The sequence below is a fragment of the Scyliorhinus torazame genome, chromosome 19, assembly GCF_047496885.1.
Source record: "Scyliorhinus torazame isolate Kashiwa2021f chromosome 19, sScyTor2.1, whole genome shotgun sequence".
NCBI classification, from domain to species: Eukaryota; Metazoa; Chordata; class Chondrichthyes; order Carcharhiniformes; family Scyliorhinidae; genus Scyliorhinus; species Scyliorhinus torazame.
In genome coordinates, this window is record NC_092725.1 from 128003752 (window position 1) to 128014523 (window position 10772).

Genomic DNA, 10772 nt, shown 5'->3' on the forward strand with positions numbered 1-10772 from the left:
AAGTGATAACACTGACCATTATACAGCTTTCACATTAAAACAAACTTTAATTTGAACACAGAATTAAGCAAATTAGCAACAATGAAATAGCTTTGCAGTTAACAGGTACATCTTAACTTGCTTCCTGAAACTTGCCCCTATGTTCCAATTAACCAACCCATATTTTTTCAAATACCACTTATGCATAAAGTTAACAACCAGGTTTTACTTGCTTATCTTGGTGCAGAGTCCTTGCAGAGAGAAACCGTTTTTTAAGGACCAAGCTGAAAACCTCCTGCTCAGCTTAGACCCCTGGAAGCAACTCTTTATCCAGACAGATCTGGCCCTTCTCATTAGCTCCACCAGTCGCACTCAAAGCACACAGCATTCTTTTGTATATTGTTGTAAGATGCGCCTTGATTTGTTTAACCAGGCAGAAACTATTACAACCGTACATTAGCTCTTGATCTGCAAACAGGTAAAATAGCTGAATATATATTAGCAAAACACTTACCCTGCAAAAACCATTGCTGATCTCACTTTTAATCACAGCTGCAGCAGACACACATTCTAATCAAGGTTTTAATAATATTCCTGCAAAAATACAAACTATAGAATATAACAATTTTCTTATATTCATCACAATCCTGAGTGCATTTGTTTGATTTGTGATTCTACCACTTAGTCGCCTGGTGTTTGTCACTCCACAGGGATTTATGTAATGTTAATCTGTGGAAAGGTGAAGTGTTTTTCCTCAGAGACCTGTAAAGTTAAAGTGGCAGGCAGCTCTTGAAGATTGCTGACCTGACTTCAGGCTGAATTCAGCAGTCCTGCTGCTTTTGATGTTGAGGTGATTTAAAGCTGCAGCCAGACAATCACTCTTAGAATCATAGGATTTACAGTGCAGAAGGAGGCCATTCGGCCCATCGAGTCTGCACCGCCCCTTGGAAAGAGCACCCCACTTAAGCCTACACCTTCACCCTATCCCCGTAACCCTGTAACCCCACCTAACCTTTTTAGAACACTAAGGGCAATTTATCATGGTCAATCCACCTAACCTGCACATCTTTGGACTGTGGGAGGAAACCGGTGCACTCGGAGGAAACCCACGCACACACAGGGAGGATGTGCAGACTCCACACAGTCAGTGACCCAAGCCGGGAATCGAACCTGGGAGCTGTGAAGCAACTGTGCTATCTTCGTCTGAAGATAACATCGCAGGGTTGAGTTCTTTTTAAAATCTCCTTACAGCATCTGGGTAATCAGAATCAGTGGACAGGGTTTGAAAAATTGCAAAGCGAATGGAAAGTGAGAGAGGGAGAGACAGTGAGATCGCTCAGAGTCTTGTTCCTTCAGCGCCTCAGTTGCTTGTTCTGCAGAGAAAGAAGGGTGCTTAAAGTACACAGCAGGGTTGGCTTGCCACGTGATCCTCTCTCGCAAACTGCCCAATGATCCAACTAATAATAATAATAAAAATAATCTTTATTGGTGTCACAAGTCAGCTCACATTAACACTGCAATGAGGTTACTGTGAAAATCCCCTAGTCGCCACACTCTGGCGCCTGTTCGGGCACACTGAGGGAGAATTCAGAATGTCCAATTCACGTAACAACAGTCAGTCATGCCTTTCGGGACTTGTGGGAGGAAACCAGAGCACCCGGAGGAAACCTACACAGATACAGGGAGAGTGTGCAGACTCCGCACAGACAGTGACCCAAGCCAGAACCCGGTCATGGCCCGTATATTCCAGTTACCCTGGTTAGATTATGGTTGGATTCCTCTCAGCCAGGATCCCATTGTCCAAGCAATTACGTTTAATAGTTTGTGTCCACTCAGTTGATTACCCAGGTAATGGAATAGGAGATGGCCCTCGTTCATCCTTTTTCAAGGCCATTGTTCCTGCTACAACTTCGCAGACAGATAAGGCTGAATATTATGGGTTGGGGATGGGAGGCATGGAGGATGGTGCAGTTGGTGCAAGACTGACTCGCTCCATGCGAGCTGGCCTACAGCCATACTGCGCTGCAGGCTGGCTAAACAAGGACCGAGTCTCAGTCTCGGCAGTGCCAAGTGCAAATTGGTGAGCACTGCTACAAGAGGAGGAGGGAGAAGGTCCACAGGCTCCTGGAAACAGCAAGTCTGGAGTCTTGGGGCGGAACTCTCCTATCTGGGACTCTAAGTCCCAAAGCGGGGGCGGGGAATGTTTCCTGCGAAGGCCTAGGGCACCAACCTCCTCAATTGTGTATCCGGGGGGTTTACAGTCGTATTCTGCGGCAGGATGGGCTTGATTGCAGGTGTCCCGCCATCATATCTGCGAGTGTCAACATAACTGACCCACCGTCAAAGAAAGGAGTTGGACCCGCTGGAAAAGAAGAATGAGCTCCAGGAATATTCTGAGGCTGGAAGATAGACCTCCTCAATGACACTGAATCTGGATGATACACCTGATTGATGCTCCCACCCTTGGGGTTCGAGGGGCATGGGCAGGTCACAGAGAGTCCAGTGGTGTTGGGTATAAGGCTGCAGGTGGATAGGAGGAAAGGTGGGGTGATTCCCAATTGGCAAAGGGCAGTCCCCAAAGATAAAACCTTCACTTCATTCTCACCCAGTCAAGTGATTATTAAAAAAAAGGACTGCCCATTCCTGCTCGACTGCCCACGCCCAATGTTTTGTAGCATGGGCAGTATATTGTCAGGGTCAACTGGGCTGGTAACAAGCCTAATTGACCGTTGATTATCGATTTAAATATGGTGGGAGGGCTGACAAATTTCCGCACCCATCCACCCCTCATATGAAGAGGGTGAGCTAGAGGTGGGTGAAAGGTGATTATTTGGGCACCAGCCCTATTTACATGCCCCACAAAAAACAGGCCCGGTGGGGCATGTAAAATGCTGCCCATTGTCTCTTTCTTCATAACTTCTACATTTCAAAAACCAATGATGCAAATATGCAGCCATCTTTGACTCTGATTCAATTTGGACTTTACAACCAGTAAATGCAAAATACATGCTTTGATCTAAAGCATGGCATCACAATGTTTGAATAAATTATCTCTTACAAATTATTCAAGCAGGACTAAAACAAACAGGCATGTTCTTATCATGTCGAATACTTTCACAACCATGCTGATATAAGTGTCCGAAGCTCAGACTCCAGCTCATCAACTCTGAGCCGAAGTTCCTCAAGCAACCAGCACTTGCTACAGATGTGTTCATTCGGAACCACAATGGGGTCGACCATAGGAGACTGTTAAATACGTTAAGAGCTTGTGGTGTTCAGGGTGGGATCCTGGCATGGATAGAGGATTGGCTGACTGGCAGAAGGCAGAGAGTGGGGATAAAGGGGCCTTTTTCAGGATGGCAGCCGGTGACTAGTGGTGTGCCTCATGGGTCTGTGCTGGGACCTCAACTTTTCACAATAGACATTAATGATCTGGAAGAAGGAACTGAAGGCACTGTTGCTAAGTTTGCAGATGATACAAAAATCTGTAGAGAGACAGGTAGTATTGAGGAAGCAAGGGGGCTGCAGAAGGACTTTGACAAGCTGGGAGAGTGGGCAATGAAGTGGCAAATGAAATACAATGTGGAAAAGTGTGAGGTTATGCACTTTGGAAGGAGGAATTTAGGCATAGACTATTTTCTAAATGGGGAAATGCTTCGGAAAGCAGAAGCACAAAGGGACTTGGGAGTTCTTGTTCACGATTCTCTTAAGGTTAATGCGCAGGTTCAGTCTGCAGTTAAGAAGGCAAATGCAATGTTAGCATTCATGTCAAGAGGGCTAGAATACAAGACCAGGGATGTACTTCTGAGGCTGTATAAGGCTCTGGTCACACCCCATTTGCAGTATTGTGAGCAGTTTTGGGGCCCCATGTCTAAGGAAGGATGTGCTGGCCCTGGAAAGGGTCCAAAGGAGGTTCACAAGAATAATCCCTGGAATGAAGAACTTGTCGTATGAGGGACGTTTAAGGACTCTGGGTCTGTACTCGGAGTTTAGAAGGATGAGAGGGGATCTTATTGTACCTTACAAGATACTGCGAGGCCTGGATAGAGTGGACGTGGAGAGGATGTTTCCACTTGTAGGAAAAACGAGAACCAGAGGACACCATCTCAGACTAAAGGGGCGATCCTTTAAAACAGAGATGAGGAGGAATTTCTTCAGCCAGAGAGTGGTGAATCTGTGGAACTCTTTGCCGCAGAAGGCTATGGAGGCCAATTCACTGAGTGTCTTTAAGACAGAGATAGATAGCTTCTTGATTAATAAAGGGATCAGGTGTTATGGGGAGAAGGCAGGAGAATGGGGATGAGGTAAATATCAGCCATGGGGGGCTGAATGGGGGAGCAGACTTGATGGGCCTAGTGGCCTAATCCTGCTCCTATGTCTTATGGTCTGATGGTCTTATAGACCTGTTCCCACATCATGCAGGTATAGCACACCACTTGGCCCTGCACCTCTATTTTGTTTAATTAGTTGTTAATTTGTTTTTCTAATTTAAATTTCCAGCTGGTTTTTAAGTCTTTCTAATCTGCAAAATATTTCTTCTTTTTACCATTAATTGAAATTAGAATAGGCGATGTTACTTGCCAGCCAATTAACTGACTGTTTTCCAAAGACATCACGCTTTGTTTTTCCTATTCTGTTACGGTGAGCTTCTCCCCCCCCTCTCCCGCTCAATTCACTCTTCGCGTCCGCCTCTCTCTGCGCTGTTTCACAGAGTCGTAACAACCCCAGAGCCATTTAAAAATGATGGATGGCACCCGATTCCTGTCCCCATTCCTGGAATCTCCAATTTCCTCTGGCATGGGATAAGGTCCGGCAACCAAGCCCACACCCTACACTCTCAACCGGGACAGCTCCATTATGGGGGAGGAGGCATCTCTCAGCCCCCGCTGTTTATGTGGTATCAGACCAGTTTCCCCGTGACCCATAGTTCCCAGACCTCAGAAGGATCTCGATCTTGACTATTCCCAAACAGTCTGCATTTGGGGATCTTTTTGCAAAGTCAGGTCAAAATGTTTTACCCATTTCCATTCCAAGCCCTCATTCGTCCTCAATTCCAACTCAGTGATGGCCATAGTCATTGTCCACTCCCCACAATCCCCCCCCTCCCCCCTCCCCCAAGCCCCTCATAGCCTCAATGCCAACTCAGAGATCTTCCATGGCCATTCACCCGGTGAACACTGTACACTATATAGTGAAAATGGCATGTGTGGAACTGCTCAGATGTTTAAAAAAAACACCTATTCACGAATCTTGAAAAAAGCTACTGTTCCTGCAAGGGGCTGGTTTAGCACAGGGTTAAATCGCTGGCTTTGAAAGCAGACCAAGGCAGGCCAGCAGCACGGTCCAATTCTCGTACCAGCTTCCCCGAACAGGTGCCGGAATGTGGCGACGAGGGTCTTTTCACAGTAACTTCATTTGAAGCCTACTCGTGACAATAAGCGATTTTCAATTCATTTCACCCTCTAAAAGCAACAGACAGATCATTGAGGCTTCAAATACTTCGCACCTTTAAGTCTTATGCAAGTAAACATTGAGACATTTGCAAAAGAGACCACAGAAAGAACCACTTAAAGATGCCAATCAAGCAAACTCCAGCTGCCAAAACATAACCCCACGGAGATAATCCTTTCGATTCTGGGCTCCCAACCCAGCATGTGTAATGGTGCTTGAGCAATGAATGTCAGATCAATCCAAAAATTGGCACTTTCTCACTATTTCTATGAATTACTGGAAAGAATTGGACATGTAGTTTAGCCACAGGTGTGGAGGGTGTGTATGTTCTGTGTGTCAACATTAGCAATGTTTCCTTTCAGCTGCATTAAGGCGCAGCAACCCAAACGTTTCCACGCAGGCCATGCAGACGTTGCTCCTCAAGTTGCTGCATGTGTGCAGCTGTGAAAAAATAAATAAATTCAAAACTTAGACAAATTGCCTACGCACGGCAAAAAAAAAAACATGGAATATTGGGGACCAGCATCAATTCTTGAAAACCTAAAGGGGCAAACTGATTAAAATGAAGTAAATTCAAAATCTGAAATATTTCAAATTCAAACTACTTTAGATAGTCTTATGAAATCATTTCGCTAAGCTTCACTATGGCAATATGGTAGTGGTGCAGGGGTATTCACGCTGGGCTAGTAATCCAGAGCGAGGTCTGGGTTCAAATCCCAATTAAATTCAATACAAATCTGGAATTAAAAGTCTAATGATGCGCATGAAATGATTTTCGATTTTCAAAAAAACCCATCTGATTCATTAATGTCCTTTCGTGCAGGTAATCTGCTGTCCTTACCTGGTCTGGCCTCCATGTGACTCCAGACCCATTGATATGTGCTTTACTCTCAAATTCCCTCTGAAATGGAGGGTGTTGCTCTTTTTAGCCTTAGTCTATTGGCTCTGATTACGTCACCTTTGCTCACGAGTCGCCAGGTATCTTTCTGATACCGCCACGTGGTTCAAGTTCAGGTTATGATTAATAATGCAGCACACTGCTTAGTAAGGATTAAAACGTTCATTTATTATGTACAACAAGCAATGTTAATACCCTAATACTACTTTCTATATAATAAACCTATCACTACTGGCCAATACTTAACTTAGGAAGAGCCCACCAGGTCAGGGAAATGAATGGCTTGTCCAATCAGATCTGGCCCGCGGGATTCAAAAGGCTGCTACAGGTCGGTGGCTAGGTGTCTCTACCGGATAGTGATCGCTGGATTCAAACTTACTGTTGCCGGTTGCTGTTCTTGCGAAGGTCTCGAGCAGGCGAAGAGGAGAGAGAGAGATCTGAACTTGGACCCTCACTTTTATAGGGCCCAGGGGCTTCCCGCCTCCCGGGGCGGCCCTTGACCCTGAGTCCCAAGTGATTGGATCTGTCCCCAATCTCTGGGGTCGATGTGTCCAATGGTGAAGCGATTCCTCGATCGGGGGGTGGTCGCTCACCTGTCTTTGTTTCGGCCACTGCAGGCGCCGACAGGTCTGGCCCGGTATTCAATTGCTAATGTGTTGCAATTGCTCCCGGGGATAGCCGATTTAACTGTGGATGTCTGGATAGATGGGCTGCAAACAGTCCTGAATGTAACTGCAGATACCTGGGTGGATGGGCTGTTGATAGCCCTGAGTATCGATCTGGGCTAACTTCCCAGAGCCGAATATGCAATACTGTCTGCAGCTGCCTGCTTGTGCCTTCTTAGCTGCTTTTCCCAGCAGTCTTTCGGGTTAGCCATTTTAAACTGGGTTTTGGCCAGATTAATCGGAACGCAGCCATTTTACGTGGCTACAAGGGCAGTTAGGGATGGACAAGAAATGCTGGCCCAGGCAGTGATGCTCCGGTCCTATAAAAGAAAATGAATTAAAAAAAGACTATATTGTATCCCAGCTGGAATAGAATTAATTTGATGTGTCGACTAGCTTCCTTTAACTGGATCTGAACTAACACAATTTATTCCAATATTTTCAAATAGCACGGGAAGAGCACAGACGCCTGTGCGACTAAAACGACCAAGGCTCATTTGTTTGAACTCCCTATTGGAGGTGGTAACGGCCGTGAAGGAAAAAATATAGAAAAGCCTATCTGCACTACGTTAAAAATTTATCCTCAGTGACATTGAGCTTTCTTACTGCACTGAACCTTGAATGTATATTTCATGACTAAATGTACGTGCTTGATTAATAGAGCAGAGCAAAGTGTCGCTTCATCACTCGAACTGAAGTGATGATTTCCAAACACAATTGCAATATACAAAAGATTTGATATGTGCTCATTTATCAAGCCACTGAAGGTTGTGTTGTCTTCTATCTGTCAATAAACACAGGGGAAAAAGAGAAATTGTTTCTGGTATAACAAAATGCATCACAGAAAATTGAAGACATTCCTCCAGTGTACTCATTAATCTCTGCACACATTGCAGCATAGTTTGGCAAACATGCTTGGATTTGCAAATCAACATTAAGAAATCGCACATTATATTTGCATATGTCAGTTCAAAATATTGATTCTTACTAAGTAATTATTAGTTAGCGTGTAGCCTTGTGTGTTGGTGGTGCCAATTACTATTGAGGTAATGAAAGTTAAGTACTGGGAAATATTCAAAGGAAATATTAAAAATGCATTTCAATGAAACAAAGGCTTGTAGAATGTTCATGAATTCCTTGTCAATTGTTTTATAATGATTTATTCAGTGTCACACACATGCATGTGAGAGAAGTTATAGAAGAGAAAGCAAGTGTTCAGGGAAATGTATTTCATTTGCCAGGTGATGATTTATAAAGCTCTCAGCGCAAAAGGGATTGCGAGCTTGTCTCTTTGTAGATCTATAGGCAGATTAGATTGGATGGTGAAGATGTCCAGGAAAAACATGACTATTTGAACAAATGCACTGAAGCATTGTGATGTTCCATGTATTTCTGTACATGTCATGTACGCAATTCTGCAGAAGTCAGGGGAAGAGTGGAAAGTGCTGATTTCTGGGCAGATGTGCGAAACAACAAATCATTTGCCTCAATAAGTCATTTTTCTCTCAATGACCTTAAATACAATACCTGCAGGCAGGTGCATTCATTTTATTCCCTTGAATTTCTGAGCTCTATCATTTTTACACAAGCTAACCAACAAACATGCACCTAGTCCCTGTATCATCAGAGTCAGCTTACAATCACTGTTGGGGGTATATCTCAGTGGTAGAGCATTTGACTGCAGATCAAGAGGTCCCTGGTTCAAATCCAGGTGCCTCCTTGAAATAATTTTTGGGTGGCACAGTGGTTAGCACTGTTGCCTCACAGCTCCAGGAACCCAGGTTCATTTCCAGCCTCGGGTGACTACCTGTGATGAATTTGCACTTTCTCCCCGTGTCTGCGTGGGTGTCCTCCGGGTACTCCATTTTCTTCCAAAGTTTGCGCAGGTTGGGTGGATTGGCCACGCTAAATTGCCCCTTAGTGTCCAAAGTTTTAGGTTGGGTTACGCGGATACGTGGAGACGTGGGTTTAAACTTGACTGGAGTGCTCGTTCCAAGGACCGGTGTAGACCCGATGGGCCGAATGGCCTCCTTCCGCTCTGTAGGGATTCTATGAATCTTAGCTCATGAAAGAATTTTCGACAACAAAGGTCTCGTTTCACTGCAATCACTGGCAGGTTGGAGGAAAGAATAAAAATATTTTCTGCTTATGTTCCCCTGCACCAAATTGCACTGAGCACCAGGCAGTTTTGTGGTGTGCGATGACAGGCACTGGGTGGAGTTGAAATTATTTGCTTTGGTTGGCACTCAGCCAGATTACTACAGGAACATTGGAACAGGAATAGGCCATTCGGCCCCCTTGAGCACATTCTGTTATTCAGTTAGGTAATGATTGAGCCACACATCACCTCCATTTATCGTGTGAAGTCATGCTTCTTTTAAAAAATATATAAATTTATTCAAATTTTTCAACAAATTTTCAACAAAACCCCCCTCCCCCAACAAAAAGAAAGAAACAAGAACACAGCAATCAGAAATTATACACTGGATTTCTCCCATATACAATAACCCCCCATATAACATTTAAAAACACAAATAGGGAAACCACCCCCACCCTTCACCCAAACGCCACCCCAAAAGAACCCCTCCCCTCCCTCCCCCCCTCCCGCACTTGGGCTGTTGCTGCTGCTGACCTCCTCCTAACGCTCCGCGAGATAGTCTAGGAATGGTTGCCACCGCCTGAGGAACCCCTGCACAGACCCTCGCAAGGCAAACTTTATCCTCTCCAGCTTGATGAACCCTGCCATGTCATTGATCCAAGCTTCCACACTAGGGGGCTTCGCATCTTTCCACAGTAGCAAAATCCTCCGCTGGGCTACCAGGGACGCAAAGGCCAGAATACCGGCCTCTTTCGCCTCCTGCACTCCCGGTACGTCCGATACCCCAAATAATGCCAACCCCCAGCTCGGCTTGACCCGGGCGTTCACCACCTTGGACATAGTCCTCGCAAAACCCATCCAGCTCCGGGCACGACAGAACATATGGACGTAATTTGCTGGGCTCCCCGAGCACCTCCCACATCTGTCCTCCACCCCAAAGAACCTACTCAACCTCGCCCCTGTCATATGTGCTCTGTGAGTAACTTTGAACTGTATTAGGCTGAGCCTGGCGCAAGAGGAGGAAGAATTAACCCTATTCAGGGCATCAGCCCACAGACCCTCATGTATCTCCCCCCCAAGCTCCTCCTCCCACTTGCCCTTTAACTCCTCCTCCGAGGCCTCCACCTCTTCCTTCAGCGCCTGGTAAATCGCCGAAACCTTGCCTTCTCCAACTCATACACCCAAAATCACCTTGTCCTGAATCCCACGTGCCGGAAGCAGCGGGAATTTCCTCACCTGCCGCCTCACAAACGCCCTCACTTGCATGTACCTGAAAGCGTTTGCCGGGGGTAGCCAAAACTTCTCCTCCAGCGCCCCTCGGCTTGCACACGTCCCATCGATGAACAGGTCGCCCATTCTTCTAATCCCTTCCCGATGCCAGCTCCGAAACCCCCCATCCATCCTTCCCGGGACGAGCCGATGATTCTCCCGAATCGGGGACCAGACCGAGGCTTCCGTTGCACCCCTGTGTCGTCTCCACTGCCCCCAGATCCTTAGCGTTGCCACCACCACCGGGCTCGTGGTGTACCTTGTCGGCGAGAGCGGCAGCGGTGCCATCACCAATGCCCTCAGGCTCGTGCCCACACAGGACGCCATCTCTAGCCTCTTCCACGCTGCCCCCTCTCCCTCCATTACCCACTTACGGACCATCGCCACATTGGCTGCCCAATAATAGCCACAC

At 46.1% G+C, this 10772-nt stretch overlaps 1 non-coding gene across 1 annotated transcript; it reads left to right on the plus strand.

Moving 5' to 3' along the window:
• Positions 1-8641: 8641 nt before the first annotated feature.
• trnac-gca (transfer RNA cysteine (anticodon GCA)) lies at positions 8642-8713 on the plus strand. Its single transcript has one exon. It is a non-coding gene; the product is annotated as a tRNA-Cys (tRNA).
• Positions 8714-10772: the final 2059 nt, after the last annotated feature.